We start from the raw sequence: 22,537 nt of genomic DNA on the forward strand, positions 1-22,537 counted from the left end.
GCAGCTTTGGGTAAGGTCAAACCAGGGGTATAAACTTTTATTTGTGAGTGGCTGAGGCTGAAACAAAATCTGATTTTGCTCAGATACAGGTGTTTTGGTGGTGGGTTCATCATCATAATCATAACTATCATTTATTTATTACTGTACTGTTTTAATATCTCCACACCGCTCCCTTCTTTGGAATTGGAGAGTTTGTTCATGCTAGGGTTAAAGAATTGTGCCACGTTCTGTTGCAAAGAGGGCCCAGGAAATTTTGGAGCCAACACACACTTAGGTTGAATTCCCTTTCTTTTTTGCCAGTGTGGTGGAGAATCACACCTCTTCGCATACCGTGCATTGTACAACTGTGTATAATAGGTAGATATATGCTGGCGGTGCTACCCAAGTTGGTATTAAACACATCTCAGGGTTTTTCTTTTGCAATGGTCAAACATAGGTACAGTGGTGCCCCGCAAGACGAACGCCTCGCAAGACGGAAAACCCGCTAGACGAAAGGATTTTCCGTTTTGGAGGTGCTTCGCAAAACGAATTTCCCTATGGGCTTGCTTCGCAAGACGAAAATGTCTTTTGAGTTCCTGCGGGGTTCCCCCCCTTTCCCCCCTTTCCCCCCTTTTCCTAAGCCCTAAGCCGCTTATCAGCTGATCCGCTGATAAGCCGCTTATCAGCTGATCGCTAAAAGCCGCTAGACCGCTAATAGCGCTAATCCGCTAAGCCGTCAATGGGCTTGCTTCGCAAGACGAAAAAACCGCTATACGAAGAGCCTCACGGAACGGATTAATTTCGTCTTGCGAGGCACCACTGTATCAGCGAGGGGGTCAGTTGCAACCCTCTGATGCCCATAGCCCCCTGCTGATTCTCAGCTTTTTTTCCCAAAGACTTAAGTTTCTAGCACCTGTAGATGCTGAGATATAAGGCAAAATGTACAGGCATGAGTCTTCTATTTTGTGTGTGTGAGAAACTAGCCTGCTCCCCCATTTCAGTGTTTGTCTTCCACCTACCCCCCCAAAAATCCTGTGCATGAAAATACATTAACGCAGGTTACCTGTGTCTCTTTAATTGTAATGCTTTTATTGCCCTTCCACAGGTAGATGGCATGTCACAGGGAAGGAGATTGCCTTATGACTCCTGCACAGAGACAGCTGCATCTAAGCAATCTCAGGTTAGTCCCTACTTGGGCTTTAGGGATATAGATTGTCACCTTGCCCAGGTGATTTTGCTTTCCTTGAAAGGTTAGAGCTGGGAAATATCAGCTCCTGTACAATGACACCCCTGCCCCTTTGTATAGACAGGATGGTGAACCTGTGGCCTTCCAGATGTTATTGGACTGCAACTCACATCAGATCGTCATGGGTGATGGGAGTCAGATCACCACTGCATTTTGGGCTGGGGGAATTCGGTTTGATTCATATGCATGTTTAAATCACTTGACTTCCGCCAAGGACTCCTGGGATTACTGTCATTTGCTTAGGGTGCTGTAGTTGTAGTTGTGTGATGGGAAAACTATGGTTCTCGGAGATTTTTGAGGGGGGAGGAAGTCATGTGCTTTCAAGGTGGGTTGAATGTGCTGTGTGGATCTGCCCTATGTTGCACTTCCTGAAACAATGTGTGAACTGAATGGAAGCTATCCTCTGAAATTCACACTGCCCCTTATTTTGCAATGCAGTTTTCCAACAAAAATGCATATATTAGGGGAAAATGTGTATAAAGATGTGCATATTCGTGAAAATAGCATACAGTGGAACCTCGGGTCGTGAACGTGATCCGTGTGGGAGGCACGTTCGCAACCCGCAGCGTCGCATCTGCGCATGCACAAAGCGCGATTTAGTGCTTCTGCACATGCGTGAGCACCGAAACCCGGAAGTAACCTGTTCCAGTACTTCCGGGTTTTGGCGTGTCCGTAACCTGAAAACGCGCAACCCGCAGCTATCACAACCCGAGGTATGACTGTATAAGCATGTACTGAAGTAAAGAAGATTGTTTGCAAAAATATGTACATGTGCTTTCTTTTTGGGGGGTGGTGAGGATTTAATGTCCCTCTCCAACTCAAATGGAACTAAGGATTGGAAAAATGAGCAGTGGAGAGAAACTGAGAATGACAGCTCTAACCACCCCTAATTTGGGGGGGATGCAGCCCTTCCTGAGGGAGCTGATTGCTGTGATGCTGCTGATGTCACAACACTCCTTTAATTCTGCCTTGAGCAAATCTCTTCCTGCTGTTCCTAAAGCGGAGGGGGCATCATGCTCATGTTTCCCTCCCTCCCAGGTGACAGGATACCCAAACTCACATTTCCTGACAGTCTCTCAAGTTTCTCTTGCCCGCCCTGGTTACGTGTTTCAGGATGTGGTTGACAAGAGTTGGCTGCTCGTCCACAGGCATTTGGAACATTATCATAGATGATGTCATGAAAGCAGAACATTCCCAGCTGGATCAGCCCATCTAAAACCCAGCATCCTGTCCTTGAAACCAGCCAGCCAGATGCTTCTGGGAGCCCCACGTGTCCTACATCTGTAAGAACCTGTCTGTCTGACTTCACTTCCTCCACTGTCTGTTGGCACAGAAGGGAAGGTAACAGAGGCCACATCTGCACATATATTTAAAACACACTGCTACTACTTTAAACCAATCATGGCTTCTCCCAAAGACTCATGGGAAGTGTAGTTTGTTTAGGCTGCTGGGAGTTCTTAGGACATCATTATTCCCATGCCAGAGCTACAATCCTCAGAGTGGTTTAACAACCAGTCCCTCTTCCTGGGAAACTCTGCGAACTGTAGCTCTGTGAGAGGAAAAAGGGTCTCCTGAGAACTCTTAGCAGCCTTAAGGATTCTTTGGTGGAAGCAATGGCTGCTAAAGGGGCCTCACAGTGCTTTAAATGTATGGTGTGAATGTGACCAGTCTCGCTTTGTGATATTTGTAGGCTTTCAACCTTGTGACACCAGCAATCATTGTATCAGTTCCAAACCACCTCTCACATATATCTGCAGGCTTAGTAACAATGTCGATCTCACAATAAGGAAAAGGGGAAAGTCTGTTATGCTTAGCAGGCTTAGAAGCAAAGGGTCAGTAATGGATCTGGTCACAAGTGAGGACAGGTATTCTCTATAAATTCAATTGAGGAAAAGCACCGCAGGGCTTGGAAAAGCTCTAGCACATTATTCAAAGGTGAAGGGAATTTGGTCAGCACCTGGATATAAGGCACCCAGAGTGGTCTTGAACCAAGGTCTCTACTGCCAGGCCTTGGAGCATTGCTTCCTGAACCACAGGTACTCTGGTCCCTCGGAAAGCAGGTTCTTTTGATCAAGGGAATCATCTTGGCAGCTGTTGTGGCCTGAATATAGTCAACTAATCCCGCCCCCAAAACCCAGCACTAAGACCTGACACTGAGACAACCTAGATGTGGTACAGAACATCCATGAATAGGACTTTCCATGTTATTATTGGTAGGGGTGTGTGGCAACCACATCATTTACCTTGTACAGTGGTACCTCGGGATGCAAACGGGATCCATTCCGGAGCCCTGTTCTCACCCTGAAGCAAACACAACCTGTGTCTGCGCATCTGCATGTGCGCGGGTCACATTTTGCCGCTTCTGCACATGCGCGTGCGGTGAAACCCAGAAGTAACACGCTCCGTTACTTCCAGGTTGCCGCGGAGTGCAACCCAAAAATACTTAACTTGAAGCACATTTATCCTGAGGTATGACTGTAAATGTAAGGATATATCTTATCTTCCTATATACATAAAATGTAAGACTGTCATCACGCTGCAGGTTGGTGGCTTTGACAACTACAGCATGATGAATTGCAGGTGGGCAGGGGAGTAAGCAAGCAGCATGGGTAACAGGTGGCCCAGGCAAGCTGTTTAACAGAGGACCCCCTTCTAGTAAACCTATCTGCAGTGAGGTTTAATGCGAGAGGGGAATGCATTTCACAGTCATTTAGCAAGCCACAGTGTGAAGCACCTCCCCCCTCTGCAAAATGCAGCTGCAGCTATGTTTAATGGCTGTGCGGGGAGGCATTTCACACAGCATCTTGCTAAACTGCTGTGGGAAGTGCCTTCCCCCTCCTTTAAAATGGCTTGGGGTCAGCTGGGGGGAGAGGTGAAGGAAGCTGTGGGGATAGGTGCAAGTGTGGGTGAGGTGTAAAGGGAGGGACGTTGGCAAAGGGGAAGGCAGGGTTGGTGATTGGAACAAGCAGGAGGAGCAGCCATTAGCTTAATCACTTTTAAATAGTCTCTATATGTCTTACAAGCAGAAGAAGAAAAAAATACAATAGTGTACATATATCCCCACCAGGGGGTTGTAGTTTGGAGGGTGCCTGGCAGTGGTGACTGGTGCCCATTGAGACTGGTGGGGCAGAAAGCAGGGAGGCCAACGGTAGGCAGAACCTGAGCCAATGACAGACAGAGCCAGCTAATTCTAGTTTTGTCCCTATCCTCTTCCCTGCTGAGTTCTACAAGGGGCCACGCTGAGACTAATGAGGAGATGATAGCAGAGAGAATGCCAAATGGGCCACTTCTGTAAGATGGTTTAAGTTGATTGACTCCAAATTGAGATGCGTACCTATCTCTGTGTGTGTGTGTGGGGGGGGGGACAGACAGACGGACAGACAGACAGACAGACAGACAGTAAGAGAGAGAGAGAGAGGGATGAGTATGGCCCACCGTGTACATTTTAATTATACTGCCCTTTCTTTGGCTCATGTAATCATGAATAAGTGAAGCACGCTGCAATCTGTGGTATGTATTTTGCAAAACATTACCATCTGGGTGAGTTTTTTGACTGCCCTTTTGCAACTCTCTTAGTTGGCTCAATTGCGAGATGGTTTTTAAAGAGGCGATTGGCAGCTACGTTGTCAACTGGTGCCTGGATGTGGTCCGTTGGCCTCTATTCCCCCAAATTCTGCATTCCAGAGTACTTGTCAATGTTAATTAAACCAGCAGCTGGCTGTGTCAGCAAGCGTGTATTTGGGATGGGGTACAAAGACCCCCAAGGCAGAAGTCTGGGGCCATGTCTGAGAGGTTGAATGCAGAATTGCCAACTCAGAATCCCTGTTTATGTCAACAGTTGTAGGAACATCCTGAAATGGGAATGGTCCTGAGCTGGATAACCGGACCAGGGGTGGGAAACCCGTGGCCCTCTGCCACTTTGGTTGGACTCCAGCTCCCATCAGCCCTAGTCACCATGGCCAATGGTGGGAGTTGTATTCCAGCAGCGGGATCACAGCATTTTGAAAACTATTAATAAAGCTTGTTACATGTTAAAAAAACAACAAAAAAACTATTACAAGTACTCAAGCAACTCAAGTCCCACTCCCAAGAGAAGTCTGCTCCCCAACCAAAGCCTACCCCCCAGGGTACAAACATCCTGTCTACGCCCATGGGCCATAGGTTCCTCATGTGGGTCATTTGGATTACTGTGCATTAGCCAGTATTTATCAAGCAACAATATCACACCTTCTAGCAGCTAACTCAAGTGGTAAGTGATACAGAGAAACAAATGGAAGACATCAGCATGCTTGGGGAGGAGCACTGAAGTTTTCAGAAGTACAAAAAAAGCTTTTAAAAACAACCCCAAACAGGAACCCCCTTCCACTCACAAAAATAGCCCATTGATGACTGACCATACTCAGTAGGCATGGAATGGAGAGCGGTGGAACGTGGAGAAGAGGGAGTGGAACACTCTGGTTGGAGGGAAGGGCAGGCTGGAAGCTAGAAAAGGAACATCCCCTTTCGGAGAGAAGATGCACTGCAGGTCTCCTATCGGTTCACTCACCAATCACATAGCCTGTTGTGTTGAGCCATTGATACGAGGCAACGCAGCATGGCTCTACCACTCCAGGGATCGGGTCTGGCCACAGTTACACCATACATTGAAAGCACTATGATGCCACTTCAAAGAGCACTTTCCTCCTCCTGCGGTTTCTAGCAGCTGGTATTCAGAACCATTACTGCCTTTGACCATAGGGGCGGAGCCTAGCTGTCACGGCTGGTAGCCATTGATAGCTTTATCCTCCCATGAATTTGTCCAGTCTTCTTTTTAAGCCATCTAAGATGGTGGCCACCGCTGCCTCCTGTGGAATTGAGTTCCACACATGCATTGTGTGAAGAAGTTCTTCCTTTTTTTTGTCTGTCCTGAGTCTTCAGCTTCATTGGATGTCCATGAGTTCTAGTATTATAAGAGAGAAAAACTCGACTGTCCATTTTCTCCATGCCATGGGTAATTGTATGCATAAATAGGTTACATCTCAGACATACAAAAATCTGAGTTTTCTACACAAACATCTCTTGTGTCCTCCAACCAGGTAAACAAGAAGCGTTATCAGAGTGCAAGGGGGCATCCCAGCCAGGCCAAAGGGCACAGAGTGGGGCTGGTGAAAGGTATAGCCTGGGAAGGCTATCAAGGTCCTAGAGGTCCACATTTTAGACTTTGATCGATGGTTGCCCACAATGATTGCTGGTTTTGACTAGAATACAAAATGTACCTGGCTCGCAGCCTGTACTGCCCCCAGTATCCTGCTGAAGATGTGTTTATTATCTTGGTTTGGAGCCAGAAGCCCCCCAAGTGCATTTTCCCCCATTGCTTGTGTGAAAATGCCTTCCTGCAAGCTCTAATCTCCAAAGAACTCTCCCCACCTCACTCTCTGCAGCAGCTCCTGCTACATTTCATCAGCTTGCGAACTCAGATCAAGATCTCTATGCTGGGAAGATTTTCGCGTCAAATAAGAGCTGACAATAGTAGTCACGTTGGCATAAAATCCCGGGCCGGGAAGAAACCCATATTGCCAGGACACACAGGAAATTATTGATAAATAAGAGACTGGGACAGGAATTTATCTCATCAGACAAAGTGAAGAAAAGAGGAGTGGTGATCTATGCAAAAGAAAAACTGGCTCCAAAAATGATATTTAAAGACGAACAAGGAAGATACCTGGCAATTGAAATACAAATTCAAGGAGAAAAAATTCTGATAGTCGGAGTTTATGCACCAAATGAAGGGAAGGCTGAATTTTTTAAGAAGTTGCATGAGACTTTAATGGACTTTCTGGATTATAAAATCGTATTGATGGGAGATATGAATGGAGTCGTCTCCACAAACATGGATAAAGCACAGAGACAAGTGATTTCAAAGGAGGGGAGACTACCAAAGACTTTTTTTGAAATGACTGAAACTATGGACTTGATTGATATCTGGAGAATAAGGAACCCTCTTGAAAGAGAGGGAACCTTCTTTTCTGAAGCAAAAATGACATGGACAAGAATTGACCAAATTTGGATTACTAGCAGCCTGGCGCCAAGAACCAAAAAAATAGAAATCTGCCCAAAAACCTGCTCCGACCATAACGCTGTAAAGATGGAGATGAAATTAACAACAACTGGATCCTTTAGATGGAGAATGAATGACACCCTATTTAAAGATGAAGAGATTTATAAAAAGGCCCAAAAAACATTGAAAGATTATTTTGAGATAAATTTGAGAACAGACGTGGAGAAAAGAACAATCTGGGACGCTAGCAAAGCCGCGATGTGAGGCTTCCTAATTCAACAGAACTCTATAAAGAGGAAAAGACAAAATGAGAGGAAAGAATTTTTTTTAGGAAAAATGAAAGAAGGAGAAAAGAAATTGAGGTCTAAACCAAAGTCCCAAGAGATCTTGAGAGAGATAAAGTATTATCAGACGCAATATATGGAATTGATGAATCAAGAAATAGAATGGAAAATAAAGCAAATGAGACAAAAAACATTTGAATCTGCAGATAAATGTGGGAAACTTTTGTCATGGCAACTAAAAAAGAGGCAGAAACTGAATACAGTGACGAGTTTAGAGATAGAGGGAAAGACTATCTACAAACCCAACGAAATAAGTAATTGTTTTCAAAGTTTTTTTAGGAAATTATATACACAAGGGCCAGTAAACGAACAAGAAATTGAAGAATTCCTTAGAAATTACGGATTACCAAAAATTTCAGAACAAAATAAAAGGATCCTGAATGAGAAAATAACAGAACAAGAGATAGAGGGTGCCATACAGAATATGCAACTGGGAAAATCACCAGGACCAGATGGCTTGACTGCCAGTTATTACAAAATGCTGAAGGATTGGTTAATACAACCATTAAAGGAAGTTTGCAATGAAATTATGGAGGGGAAAAAGGCACCTGAATCGTGGAAAGAGGCTTTCATCTCACTTATACCGAAATCAGAGACTGAAAAAAACCAGGTTAAAAACTACCGCCCTATATCTTTACTCAATGTGGATTATAAAATTTTTGCAGACATTTTGGCAAAAAGATTGAAGAGAGTGTTATTAGGGGAGATTCATAAGGACCAAACTGGCTTTCTCCCAGGGAGACATATGTCAGACAATGTGAGGAACATTATCGATATTTTGGAGCTGTTAGAAGTTGACATTAATAGAAAGGCTGTTTTGATTTTCGTGGATGCGGAGAAAGCCTTTGACAACATTTGTTGGAGCTTTATGAAAAAGAATCTCCAAGGGATGGGGGTAGGCCAAGGTTTTGAAAACGGTATAGGTGCAATATATTCGGAACAAAAAGCAAAGTTAATTGTAAACAATGTGGTAACGGAAGAAATACCTATAGAAAAAGGTACACAACAGGGTTGCCCAATATCTCCTCTACTTTTTATATCAGTCCTGGAGGTTTTGTTAAATATGATTAGAAGGGACCAATTGGTTAAAGGAGTTCAGGTCGGAGCCAGACATTATAAATTAAGAGCATTTGCAGATGACCTAGTTTTGACTTTGCAACAGCCAGACACTAGTACTAAAAGAGTGTTAGAACTAATTGAAATATTTGGTCAAGTAGCAGGATTTAAATTGAATAAACAGAAAACAAAGGTTCTGGAGAAAAATTTAACAATGGAAGAAAGAGAGAGATTTCAGAGTGAAACAGGTTTGGAAATAACGAAAAAAGTGAAATACCTGGGGGTAAACTTAACATCTAAGAATGTGAATTTATTTAAAGACAATTATGAAAAATGTTGGTCAGAAGTAAAGAAAGATCTAGAAACATGGTCAAGGTTGAAACTGTCCTTGTTAGGTCGAATCGCTACTATTAAGATGAATGTATTGCCTAGAATGCTATTTTTGTTTCAGACCTTACAAATTCTGGACAAGATGGATTGTTTCAAGAGGTGGCAGAAAGATATATCAAAATTTGTCTGGCAGGGCAAAAAGCCCAGAATAAAGTTTAAGATTTTAACCGATGGAAAAGATAGAGGGGGGTTTGCCCTGCCGGACTTAAGATTATATTACGAAGCAGCAGCTTTCTGCTGGCTGAAAGACTGGCTACTTCTTGAGAACACAGACATCTTAGATTTGGAAGGATATGATAATTGTTTTGGTTGGCATGCATACTTATGGTATAACAAGGCAATGGTGTACAAAGGTTTTAAAAACCATATTGTTAGAAAAGCATTATATAATGTTTGGAGCAGATACAAAGATCTATTGGAAACTAAAACTCCCAGGTGGTTGTCACCAATGGAAGCCAAGGGGGTGAAAAAACTTAATATGGATTCTAAATGGCCAAAATATTGTGAAATCTTAGAATATGAAGGTGAAAGGGTTAAGCTTCAGAGTTATGAAAAACTAAAGTCCAAAGTCCGAGATTGGCTGCATTACCACCAGATAAATGAGACATTTAAAGAGGACAGGAAAATAGGATTTCAGAAGGAGAGGTCAAAGTTAGAAACGGAACTGATAGAACCCAATACTAAGAACCTGTCAAGAATGTATAATTTGCTGCTTAAATGGAATACACAGGAGGAAACGGTGAAATCAGCTATGATTAAATGGGCACAGGATATCGGTCATGACATTATGTTTGCTGACTGGGAACAGTTATGGACCACTGGTGTTAAGTTCACGGCATGTAATGCCTTAAAAGAAAATATAATGAAAATGATCTACAGGTGGTACATGACCCCAGTCAAGCTTGCAAAAATTTATCATTTGCCCAGTAATAAATGTTGGAAATGTAATGAGAATGAAGGTACCTTCTATCACCTATGGTGGACCTGCCCGAGGGTGAAAGCATTCTGGGAAATGATCTATAATGAAATTAAGAAAGTCCTTAAATGGACATTTACTAAGAAACCAGAGGCTTTTCTCCTGGGCATGGTTGGCCAATTGGTGCCAAAGAAGGATAGGATTTTCTTTATGTATGCTACTACTGCAGCAAGAATTCTTCTGGCAAAGTTTTGGAAGATGCAAGAACTACCTACTCTGGAAGAATGGCAGACAAAGGTGATTGACTTCATGGGACTGGCAGAGATGACCGGCAGAATTCGTGACCAGGGGAAAGAGGCAGTGGAAGAAGACTGGAAGAAATTTAAAATATATCTTAAAAACTGTTGTAAAATTGATGAGTCTTAAGATGTCAAGGGGTAAGAAGCAGAGAATTACAGCTGTAACCAACGAATTTATGGGAACTTAATGAAGGAAACTAAATGGATAAATTGACTAAAGGGTTGCTAAAAATTTTTTTTTTCTAAAATAAGGATGCAGCGAAAGGGAGGTATGGGGAAGTCGATTGAAAGAAGTTACAAGAAAATAAGACTATGAATTTATTTATGTTTGATTTGTTTATGTTTGTTTGTGTTTTGTGATGTGTTTGTCTTTTAATTATGTGTTTTAAAAATTGAATAATTTTTTTTTTTTTTAAATAAAATAAAATCCCGGGCCGGAAGGATGACAAAGGAATCAGAGTGGATTCAGCTCTTTTCTTTCATTCTATTCCACCCCACCTCCTTTTTTTCTGGGAGACAGTAATGGATTGCGAAGCACACAGATTCCATCCTTTTTATAACACCAGAGGTCACTGTATGATTGCACATTTGAGGTTGCCACAGGGTTCCTGGGAGGTCAGAGATGCTTAATCCATATTAAGGGCCCAAACGAGCAGCAAAACGTGTACTTTGTGATTTCTGTCTTTGATACTGCTTGATGCCAGTCAAAACTTTGCTTTCAGATGATTTCCCTTTCCCTCCCTACCTTCCAGTGTGCGAAATGAATATCACACATAAAGACAAATTTCAGAAGAGCAGCTGTGAAGAGCAGATTATTGCAGTGAAAAATACAGAGCTCTCTACTCCTAACAGAAGTGGGAAGGGCCATAGCGCAGTGGTGGAGCATTTGCTTGGCATCCAGGTAGGGTGGAAAAGACCTTACACTGCCACTCAGTGTAGAGTGATACTGCCCTCTGTGCATGGCTGGAATCTCCCTGAAGGGCACCTGAGCAAAATTCATTCTCTTTTCCTTCAAATCTCTTCCCTTCTCTTTGAAGTCCTTGCTTAACCCTCCTTGCTTCTCATATCCCAGACCCTCCAAGTGTCCCTATTTTCCAGTGACAGTCCTGGATTTACAGAAGCTGTCCCAGTTTCTGATTTGATCCCAGAATGTCCCTATTTTCCTTAGGAACATCCCTATTTTCATTGGAGAAATGTTGGAGGGTATGGAGTTATGCAACTCTTGAGCCAAGGAGATAAGTAACTACACAACCTTGTTTATAATATATCTGAAGGCAGCCCTGTATATGGAAGTTTTTAAAATGTTTAATGTTTTATTATGTTTTATATATGTTGGAAGCTGCCCAGAGTAGCTGGGGCAACAGAGTCAGATGGGCAGGGTATAAAAAACGAACTTCTTCTTCTTCTTCTTCTTCTTCTTCTTCTTCTTCTTCTTCTTCTTCTTCTTCTTCTTCTTCTTCTCCTCCTCCTCCTCCTCCTCCTCCTCCTCCTCCTCCTCCTCCTTCTGGAAAAGTATGTCCCTTCACTGGAGAAAAGTTGGAGGGTATGATATCCCTCCCTCTCCCAAGTATTCAGACTGGAAGTTCCAGGGATTTTTATTTTTTATACAGATAGGTAGCCGTGTTGGTCTGCCATGGTCAAAACAAAATAAAAAAATTCCTTCCAGTAGCACCTTAAAGACCAACTGAGTTAGTTCTAGGTATGAGCTTTCGTGTGCATGCACACGTGTATCTGAAGAAGTGTGCATGCACACGAAAGCTCATACCTAGAACTAACTCAGTTGGTCTTTAAGGTGCTACTGGAAGGAATTTTTTTATTTTGTTTATTTTTTATATTTTGCTTTGTTTATACTGCACAGCATACGGCATGCACAACAAGGATGGGGAACTTGCAGCCTTCCAGGTGTTGTTGGACTACAACTCCCATCAGCCCCAGCCAGCATGGTCAAAGATTAGAGATGGAAGGAGTTGTAGTCTAGCAACAAATGAAGGGCCACTGGTTCTGTACATTGATGCTGCTTTGCTAAATAATAATATTTAGAATGCCTCTCACTCCTACACCTTGACAGTCATTCCTGCAGTATTCGACAGAAGACAGAAATATCTGTGGCATACGAGCTCTTTCTCATGGCACCAACTGCAACCTAGTTTTCACAGAAAGCGCTCAGTCCTTCTGTCTCACAGTCTGACACCTGTCACTCATCTGCCCCAAACATTTGGGGATTTAAGACCGTGCCTGCTATCTGACAAGTCCAAGGTAAAAGCGGATTTAGAGCAGCCAGTTGATAGCAATGGCCTGTAATCGCTTGCACTGAAGAGAGAGGATTCTCTCCCCCTCCCCTTGTTCCTTAATCCCCTTTCCTCTCAAATGCTGCAGTCGAAAGAATCCTGAAATCTTTTTTCTATGGCCACTTTCTGATGCAGAAAAAGCTCGTGAACTGTTTTGAGGGAGCATAGAATCATAGAGTTGGAAGAGACCACAAGGGCCATCAAGTCCAGATCTCTCTCTGTGAGTGTCTGTCTGCCTGTCTCTCCCTCTCCCCCCGCATCTTCCACACCATAGGAAGATGACTTGTACTGAGTCAGAGCACTAGCCCATCTAGTTCAGTATTGCCTGCACTGACTTGCAGCATCTCTACAAGGTTCCTGACAGGCAACATCCCACTTGGAAATGCTGGGGATGGAATCTGGGACTCCCTGCAAAGAAAAGCCCTGAGCCCTTCCCCAGATGTGCCCCCCCCCACATTATACTGCAAGGGTGGAAAACTTTTTCCAACCCAAGGGCTGCATCCTCTTATGTGGAACCTTCTGGGGGCAGGTATGCATGGCAATAGAAGTGATGGCCCTGTACACATTTTAGACTCTGATACATTCTTCTGGGGACGCGGGTGGCGCTGTGGGTTAAACCACAGAGCCTAGGACTTGCTGATCAGAAGGTCGGCGGTTCGAATCCCCGTGACAGGGTGAGCTCCCTGCTCCTGCCAACCTAGCAGTTCAAAAGCACGTCAAAGTGCAAGTAGATAAATAGTTACCACTCCAGCAGGAAGGTAAACGGTGTTTCTGTGCACTGCTCTGGTTTGCCAGAAGCAGCTTAGTCGTGCTGGCCACATGACCCGGAAGCTGTACGCTGGCTCCCTTGGCCAGTAAAGCGGGATGAGTGCCGCAACCCCAGAGTCGGCCACGACTGGACCTAATGGTCAGGGGTCCCTTTACCTTTACCTTTAAACATTTTGGTAATCTAAGTTTAGCCTTATTGAGGGGCAGTATTTCAATATGAGTAGGAAAATGAGAGTACCCCTAAACATTTTTTTAAGGAAAAAAGCACTGCCTGGGAGTAAGCTTCATTGAACAGGGTGGGGCTTACTTCTGAGTAAACATGCATACGTTTGCACTGCACATCCTTGGTAAACGTGACATCTCCTCTCTCTTTGTTGTTTTCTGTATGATCAAAGTTCAGCTAGAAAGCTGTACGATAGTTGCAGAATGTAATATAAAATATAGGCAGGGCCACAATGGTGGCAGCACCCCAGTTATGGAATTTACTCCCCATGGCGATCTAGCTGCCTCTCTGCCTTTGTCTCATAACTGGAAGGGAATTTGGTAGTCTAGTCGTTGGCTAGGCACTGCATTAAACTTTATTGCTGCTTTGTTGTTATTGTATATTGAATTATTGTTTTATGTTGGTTTTATTTGATCATTGTTTGCCACCCTCAGCTGCCTTTGGAGGAAGGCTAGGATATAAGAATAAATAATAAGAATAATTTTTCAAAAGAATTTTCTCATGCATTCACGTGCATACATGCAAACATATAGGTACATGTAACAGATCAGAAACCTTTATGTTTCTTGTAAGGGAGATAACATGACAAAAATCAGGGCCAGGGAGGGTGGGGGGAAAATAGCTCTGCAGTCACTTATTTCCCACAACCCCCAAGCCACTGATTTCCAGTTCCCCACTTAAAGATACGTTGATCTGAGACAGATCAATTTAGCAGCGCTGAATTTGAATCAAGTGTGCCCTGTAATTTGAATGATCAGTGGTTCATTTCCTGATAGCCTGAGCTGACCTAGTCATGACTTCTCTGTGCTCAGAGAAATGATCTGACTGTAGCTAACATGGGCTGAAAGGTTTTTAAATAGGATCCAATCAGATTCCTTGCTGCCTGGCCTGGGATGGGCTTAAATCTACCCGTGGTACTCTGGAGTTAAATGTTTTCTGCAGTCTCCTCTTAGATATTGAGTGCATCTCCCTTCCTTTGGGTTGAAATTAAAAACTCAAAGTGGTCTCCTGTTTTCCACAGCATCTTGCCAGCCTTTAGCTCCCCCAACTGAATAGGAGGAAAGCAATCTCTGTCTCTCTGTCTTTCTCTGTCTGTCTGTCTTTCTCTCTGTGTGTACACAAGCCCACACATAAGGCATAGGGTAAGGGATGGCATTTTGGAAAAGCTCTGTTTAGAAAGCAGGTTTTTAATTTAATAAAAAGGGGATCAATCAAATCGATTAGCATTTTGGAAGGCTTATAGCTCCTCCTCATCAATTACACTTCATGTGTGCATAGGGATATTAGCCATCTGTCTGCAGGATCCTTGTCATTCACCCTTATCACTGGGAGCGGAGAGAAACCTCACTGTGTTCACGCATTCACTGTGTACTGTTTCCACTGCAGGGGTTGAATCCATGTTCACACATATTGTCCAAAATGGAGATGTATCCTATACTTTGTTTAAGATAACCAGTGTTTGCCGTGCTGTTTTCTCAAACCAGCTTCACACCTCTAGAGTCCCTAAGCCTGTCCCAGTTCAACTCTTCCAAGGTGTGAACACCTTTGCATGGGGGAAAGACACCCCCTTCCTGTCAGGGCCTGCTTGGTGTGTACACAAACAGAAGTGAATGAAGCCATGGGGATGTGAACAGCTGGTGGAGGGAGGAATTGTGAAACAAAGTGGGGAACAACTTCCTTGCACTCTTGTTGGTAATATGAATATGCCCTTTGTGTTTGCCACTAGGGGGTGGCTATTCCTACCTGACTTGAGCCACCATACAGATTGGGGATGACATATCCTGCCAATGTCTGGGGAAAACTGAGACATCCACTTTCCCCCCATGAGAGCACAGCGGCCATTTTGGGCGCCATGATCTTGCCCCTAAACCATAATCTTGCATATCACCCCAAAGTACATTTTGGGGCACTGTGAGAGCAGAGCACTGAAAAAGTGCATCCTTTGGGCTCTGTGATCTCATGTGGACCACATGACTCGTGCAGGAGGAGCATGGGCAGGAAGATTTGTGTCCTGATTTGGGGACTCAACATGTTGGAGGGTATGGGATGGCTTTCACTAGAACTCTGATGGGACATCTTGCCCTTTTGGGTTGAGGCATAAAAGACCCCGGGGGCTCACATTTTAATATGAAACTCCCCATTTCACACTTCCTGAAACTGCATGGGCCCCAAAATACAGCTAGCCTTTGAAATTCACACTGCTCTGAATTTTGCAATGCACTTCTCCAGCTACTGGGGAAAAGTCTATCTAGACGTGCATAGATTAGTAAAAATAGCATGCAAAAATGCAACCTATCAGGGGAATCACTTGCAGAAATGGTTATACCAAGAAACGTTGTACACACAGATGTGTATACCAGGAAAAATCTGCACCAAAAGAATTTCCATGAGAATACCCACTTTGGAACACAGTCCCCCTACCCTCCCAATGGAAAAGTAGCCTGGCGCCTTAAATTTGTTCTTTTAATAGCTCCCTTAAGATTTTATTAAATAAAAAAAATCAGCCAGGCCCTTTTTCAGGGAAGCATTTTGGGCTATTGTTCATGCTGGCTTTTCAGATGTATTGAATGTAAACTTATTGCTCAACTTTGCCATGTTGTGTTTATTTCCTTGTTTTGGTCCACTGTCATGATATTTTCAAATGGTGGGCAGTTGGTGAATCCCCGAAATGAATGAATGAATGAATAATATGCAATTCAGGCTGCGAATCTGATGAAGACTTACCTGGGAGTAAAAACCCCTTAACAGTAGTAAACATGCACAGGATGGCGCCATTCATTTTAATCAAATTAAATGTGCTGCTTCTGTCTATTTAATCCCCCCTGCTTACCTCAATCATTCCATAGAGCCAGAAGAGTTCAGAAAACTCTCAAGATTCATTACACATGCTGCAACTCTTCCCCAGTTGCCTATAAATGTGATTACGGGAAAGACAAATGGCAGTTTTTGCTCTGATCTTCCGAGACAAGGGTTAATTTCCATCATTGTCCGCCGTTATGTTAATCAGCCACCGATTGCTCTTTTTGTATGGAAATATATCACCCTGGATTTAGGATAACTGGCCTCTGCTGTTATCTTTGAGTAATGAAAGGACGCAGCATGCCGGCTGACTCAAGGGCTGAAACACAAGCAAGGCCACTCTTCCCATCGATTTATCATCTATTAAAGGTGTGCCAGTTTTGCAAAGGAACAGCACCTTTGCGCTCCACCAAAGCCAAGAATGGGATCCTCATTTGTTTTCTGGGTGGCTTGAGGTGGGGGCTAGACCCACCTTGCAGTTCTGAAGGTGACAGGTGCCAAAGAAAAAGGTGCACTAATTGAGACATCTCAAGGGAGCGGCAAGAAGTAAACTGGCAAAGGTAACTGAATGGAGAGGATTTGCAGCCGTGCACAGACAAGCATTTCAGGGACTGCTACAGAAGAGACAAAAGTACATGGAGGGTAAAGGAGAAACATATTGGAGAACAGGACACCATCTTCACACTTGAGGAAGAGAGGAGAAAATTATGTTAATCAAGAGAGGAAACTGATATGTGGGGGGAAGGAAGTAGCTGATATAAAGGAAATAAAGACCGTGGGGTTATTATTTACTAGATGACCAGGGAAACCTTTATCACAGACACTTGGATGGCTTTAAAAGACAATTGGACACATTTGTGGAAGACAAAGCCTACTGGCCAGAATGCCTATGTTCTACCTCCACTGTCAGAGGCAGTGATCCTTCTGAATACCAGTCGCTGGACACTGCAGGAGGGGAGCATACTGATGTGCTCAGATCCTACTTGCAGGTTTCCTGGTTGATCCCTGTGAGAACAGGATGCTGGACTCCGCGGGCCTTTGGTCTGATCCAGCAGGGCTCTTCTTGCATTTTTAAGCAAGTCCCACTGTGTTCAGTGGGTCTAACAAGCCACAACATATGTGCATAGGATGGTAGTCTTAGCGTGTGCCGCCTTCTGCGTTTGCAACATGAATTATGTTGCAAAGATGCGGCTCTAGTTAATTAATAATGCCGGGCTTTATCAAATGTTAGCTTTCCTCTTCCTGGGCTATCTGCAAAAAGCCTTCCCCTCCTTTCTTTAAAGCAGTGGGTGAAAAAAACACTTTAATAATTCAGCAGGAACCTTTTACATTATGGAAATTATAATCAACTGGCAAAGGGTGAGAGATCTGATTTCTTTCTCTCCGCCACCCCCCGCCTGCCGTAGGACTTCAGCTCAAGTGTTACAAGTGTTGCATGATTAATGGCGAATGAAGAGAGGTGTGGAAGGGTCTTCGTTGCAAGATGCAATCTCAGCCGCCCTGCAGTAGATTACTTGCCCGTCGGTCCTCCAACCGCCTCTCCTGACGTGGCCCTATTTTTCAGGATTGCAAACGTGACACTGTCCCGGCGCGTGTGCCTTGAGGACTGCAAACTTGGAGAAGCCCTTTCCATTCCACCACATGTACCCTTGGCTGCCATTGAATAATTTAAACCCATTAATCGTTTTAAGAGGGAGACTTAGTGCTGCTTGACTTGCTACAGCCGAATGGAGGGATGAGTGCTTGTGTGCTTCTCTAACGAAGGGTCTTTGGCCGGATGCAGAAGATCCAAAGACCTGACTTTTCCTCCTTAAACAGCTTGATTTTTCCCCCTCTCTAAAAAAAAATTAACTGATGGTTCCTATGCCGAAAGCAGTTAAGCAAACAATAATCCTGCCGCAGTTGTAAGTAGACATCTTACGATATTAGCTGTTTATTTCACTGACATCCATTTGAAGAGTCTACAGGGGGCTGTTTCAGGAGTCAGGACCTCAATGTAATATACAAGCTCTGATTCTGATATTTCCCTTGATAACTGCGCTCTACCTTATTGGGGTCGGAAGTCAGGCAAGGTTCAGTGGCTGTTATAATGCTCACTGTCACCAGTAATAAGTACAAAGGACTTCCTCTAAAAGCAGGCTTATAAAACTTTAAGGAAAGTTGGATTGCTTAAGTGAACTTCCAAGGCTCTTTGGGAGGGGGTGGCTGCGCTTGCCTTGTCTACTTATATTAATTTCACAACGTCTAAAGGGTCAAGCAGTGTAGTTGGTGATGCTGATTAATTCATGAAACACACAGTCTTTGAGCTATCCTATCTACCTACATCTTTTCCCCCCTTTTACTCTCCTCCAACCTTTGGGGCTTTATTTTTTTTTATAAAATCTATATACAGAGAGAGAAGGTGGTGGGAGGTGGGGAGAGGGTGAGCGTGAGCGTGAGCGTCAGAGAGCTCTAGCCTCTTTCCCTTGCTACCAGGAGTTTAAGGTGCTAGTCAAGAAGAAGGAAAAAAAATAGTTCAAACATCTCCCCCGCCCAATCCCTAGCCACATTGATCTGATTCTGCGTGACATTCAGACAATCAAAATTAAATTCTAAATTTTGAGCACAGTGTGAAATTCCAATTAGAGGACTATCATGGTCAAGGCGGCTAATGTGCGTTTGCTACACTGATTGGAAGGTTAACCTTATTTTCATTCATGGGAGGCTGTCTTTGATCAGAATGTGGGGGGTCAGCAGCTACTGAGAATATCATTCAAGGTGGTATAATGGAGAGCTCGCAAAGCTGCAATGTTTGTGGAGTTTGCAGATGAGCAAAAAATGGCCAGCAATTCTCTTCCTTTCTTCAAAGAGAGTTTTTTTTTAAAAATGTTGTTCTTGTTTTTAAACGAGTGCTGAGGGTCTGCGGAGCCAGCCTGGATGAACCTTTTCACAGCTGTGATACTGTGCATGTAAAGTTTAGAATCTAGTGGAAAAGGCCATTGAACCAGTCAGATAAGTTTCTTCATAAGATAACAGCATTGGCTGGCCAGGTGAGGACTGTCATTTACAGGCCCACACAGGTTGCCATAGAGACAAAAGGAGCTATATCCAGATTCTGATTTCTTTGGGGTGTATGTGTGGGTGTCTTACTTTCCGGGAGTTGCTGCCACCACCCTCCCACTTACTCCTGCAGCTGCAGATGGGAGGGAACCTGGGATGCACTAGAGCAATTACTCTTAAAACGGTTCTGAGCCAGTGCCCCAGCTCTCCTCACTTCAACCTAAACCTTTGTGATTTATTTGTAGAGTAAAGGCAGTCCACATTCTCTCTCAGTCTGTCCCAGACCTCAAAAAAGTGTGTCTGTCAATTACAGCTCCAATTCTACACCCCCAGGAGCCTGAATGCCAAACGTCTAGGCACAAGGGGATTCTAAAACCCCGAGGTTGGCAAAGCTACATACTTCGGCAGTCAAAGTAAGGAACTTTATTAGTTTGTGAAATATACTCGGAGTCGAGAGTGGATTTCATGCTCTTTAGTCAGCTCATAGTGGTGAGGAGGAATGAAAATCCCCCCAAAATATCTGCTTTATATACATTATATAATATACATTATTTACACAATGGGCTGCAGGTGATTGGCTAATTCTGGAATTCTCCTGTAGGCCAATCAGGTTGTGGATTCACTTCCATCTGGAGCTGGATTGGGTGGCTCCTGCAGACCAATCATACTGCTGCATTGTTCTAGGACCAATCAGACTGCTGCATTCTGAATCCTATTGTTCTAGGACCAATCAGACTGCTGCATTTTGGATCCTATTCAACTCAGTACATAACAGTTTGTTATTGAAAAGAAAATGGAAAAAGGATGGCAGCAGCTTTACAGCCTTTGGACCACTACACAAAGGGATCCAGAAATGGTCAACCAAAATGATTAAGGAGATGAAGTGACTCCTCCATGAGGGAAAGTTGTAGTGTTTGGGACTTTTTAGTTTGGAGAAAAAGCACGAGAGAACCTTACAAAATTGTGCGCGACACGGAGAAAGTGAACATAAAAAGTTTCTCTCTCTCTCATAACACAAGAACTTTATGGACACCCAATGAAGCTGGAAATTGGATGATTCAGGAGAAATAAAATAAAGAACTTCCTTTTTCCAGCGTATAGCTGGGCTATGAAACTTGCTCCTACAGGAGGCAATCGTGGCCACCAACTTGGAGGGCTTTAAACGAGGATTGGGCAGATTCATGGAAGATAAGGCTATCAATGACCACTAGCCATGATGGCAAAGTTCTGCCCCGTGGCCAGAGGCAATAATGCTTCTGAGTACCAGTCGCTGGAAACAGCAGGAGGGAAGAGTGCTCTTGTGCTTGGGTCCTGTCTGAAGTCACCCATAGGCATCTGGGTGGCCATTGTGAGAAAAGGATGCTAGACTAGATGGACTCCCTTTGGACCGATTCCAGCAGGCTCTTCTTATGTTCTAATTACAGATAGGTAGCCGTGTTGGTCTGCCATAGTCAAAACAAAACAAATTCCTTCCAAACAAAACAAATTCCAAAACAAAGGTGCTACTGGAAGGAATTTGTTTTGTTTTGACTTATGTTCTAATGTTCATATGACTTCAGATTCTTAAGTGATTGATCCGGGTCATGATCCACCTGTATCCAATCAGGTGAACCTGCTTTGGAACCTGAGCTTTGTGGATTCATCACCCATCCCTACTGTTAGCTGGCTGCACATTTCACATAATGATAAAACACGGTTGTGATAAACATGCTTCAATTTGAGGTTCTACTAGTAGTGCCAACACTGTGGCATTTAAGATTCTTTTCATTTTAAATGACGATAACAGGCACGAGAGGGATATTTTATCTAGCTCGTGAAGTCCTTTTAATCAAAATTAATTGCACTCTGTTCTCTGCAGCTATAAACTCCTTGCTGTCTTTGTTGGTGCAGATGAAACTTTACCTGCCGCAACCCCTCAAAGGTGAACTCGCAGAAGTCCCCTTGAAAGCCCCGGTATCCGTCCTGTACCACAGAGCCATGCAAAGCATTTCTCTCTATGACTTCCCAATAGGAGAACCTTAGGATCCTGTGACAGAAGGGGTTAAGAAGCATTGAACGCCAGCCATTAAGTTGTAGCCCCTGGACATGGAGATATCAAATATTCTTTTTGGTATTTCAAAATCTTTGAACAGGACACACTTCCCTTTCGGTGGCTAAAGGATGCAGAAGTGGCTGTGGAGGACATGTATCACAGCTGGAAAACTAAAAGCAGACTCTCTGATTTTCAGGTGTTTTGGGGATACAAAGGCATTTTTAAATAAAATAAAATAGAACCAGAGGCACAGACCTATCTGTTTTTGTCTTTGTTTGGTTTTATTTTTTAACAAAAAAACCCCACCCCCCCAGCAAAGATAATGAGCTTGTATCAAGCTGCAATCTTTGGATCAATCATGCTTGGAGATGAGCAGATATAATGCTTCCTCCTACCTTTTTGAGATGCCCGCACTGCATACAAGGTATTAGTCCTGAATTGAAAAAGGAGAATCATCTGGAATATTCAAGGTGCCAGGCTGCTGTTATGGCCTTAGAGCAAATATACGACAACAGCAGATCATGGGAATCGAAATGTTCCTGGGCTACCCCATTTCAAATGCACATGATTACATGCTTCCCCATCTTAAAAACAAGCAAACGAAAAGGTATGTGTGCAGTGCACTAGAGAGGTGTTTGCATGTTACATTCAATGAATATCCAATCTGTGTAAACAAGAGAGTTAAGCAGTACACTCCCAGTTATTCACAGGCAACACCCAACAAGTTTGTGTACCTCCAAATACAATCACAGAGCTGAACAAATGCCTGCATTAGGGGGAAGTGTGCATGAAAATGACTGTAATATTGAAGATAGCACACAAAAATGCATTATCTTGGGGGAAATTGCTTACAAAATTGTGTTGTTGGGAAGAATTCGAACTACAATGCTGTGAATTTTCATGAGGATTTTTAATCTTTAAAAATTTGCTTCATTGTAAAATGTAGAGAACTGAATTTATGGCTGGAAAAATGTGAAACTGAGAAAGCCAAAATTGCCAATCCAAAACATCTGCAGGGCACCAGCTTGGGAAAGGCTGCCTTAGATCTTGAGAGTATTTCCTCAAAAATAAAAAAATGCTACTTGTCACCATTGTCTTCTTGGACTGTTGGTCTTTCCTGG

The 22,537-nt window shown here is 43.5% G+C and overlaps 1 long non-coding RNA gene across 2 annotated transcripts; it reads left to right on the top strand.

Annotated features, from left to right (window-relative positions):
* The first annotated feature begins 1,023 nt into the window (after window positions 1–1,023).
* Window positions 1,024–22,271, top strand: LOC309328980. Of its 2 annotated transcripts, none has more exons than XR_014150981.1 (3): window positions 1,024–1,159; window positions 2,264–2,566; window positions 21,275–22,271. It is a non-coding gene; the product is annotated as an uncharacterized lncRNA (long non-coding RNA). The 2 variants fall into 2 exon arrangements; XR_014150982.1 differs by having other exon boundaries at window positions 2,264–2,508.
* The last annotated feature ends 266 nt before the right edge of the window (window positions 22,272–22,537 follow it).

Source organism: Podarcis erhardii (assembly GCF_964252035.2).
Source record: "Podarcis erhardii genome assembly, chromosome: 14".
NCBI lineage: Eukaryota > Metazoa > Chordata > Lepidosauria > Squamata > Lacertidae > Podarcis > Podarcis erhardii.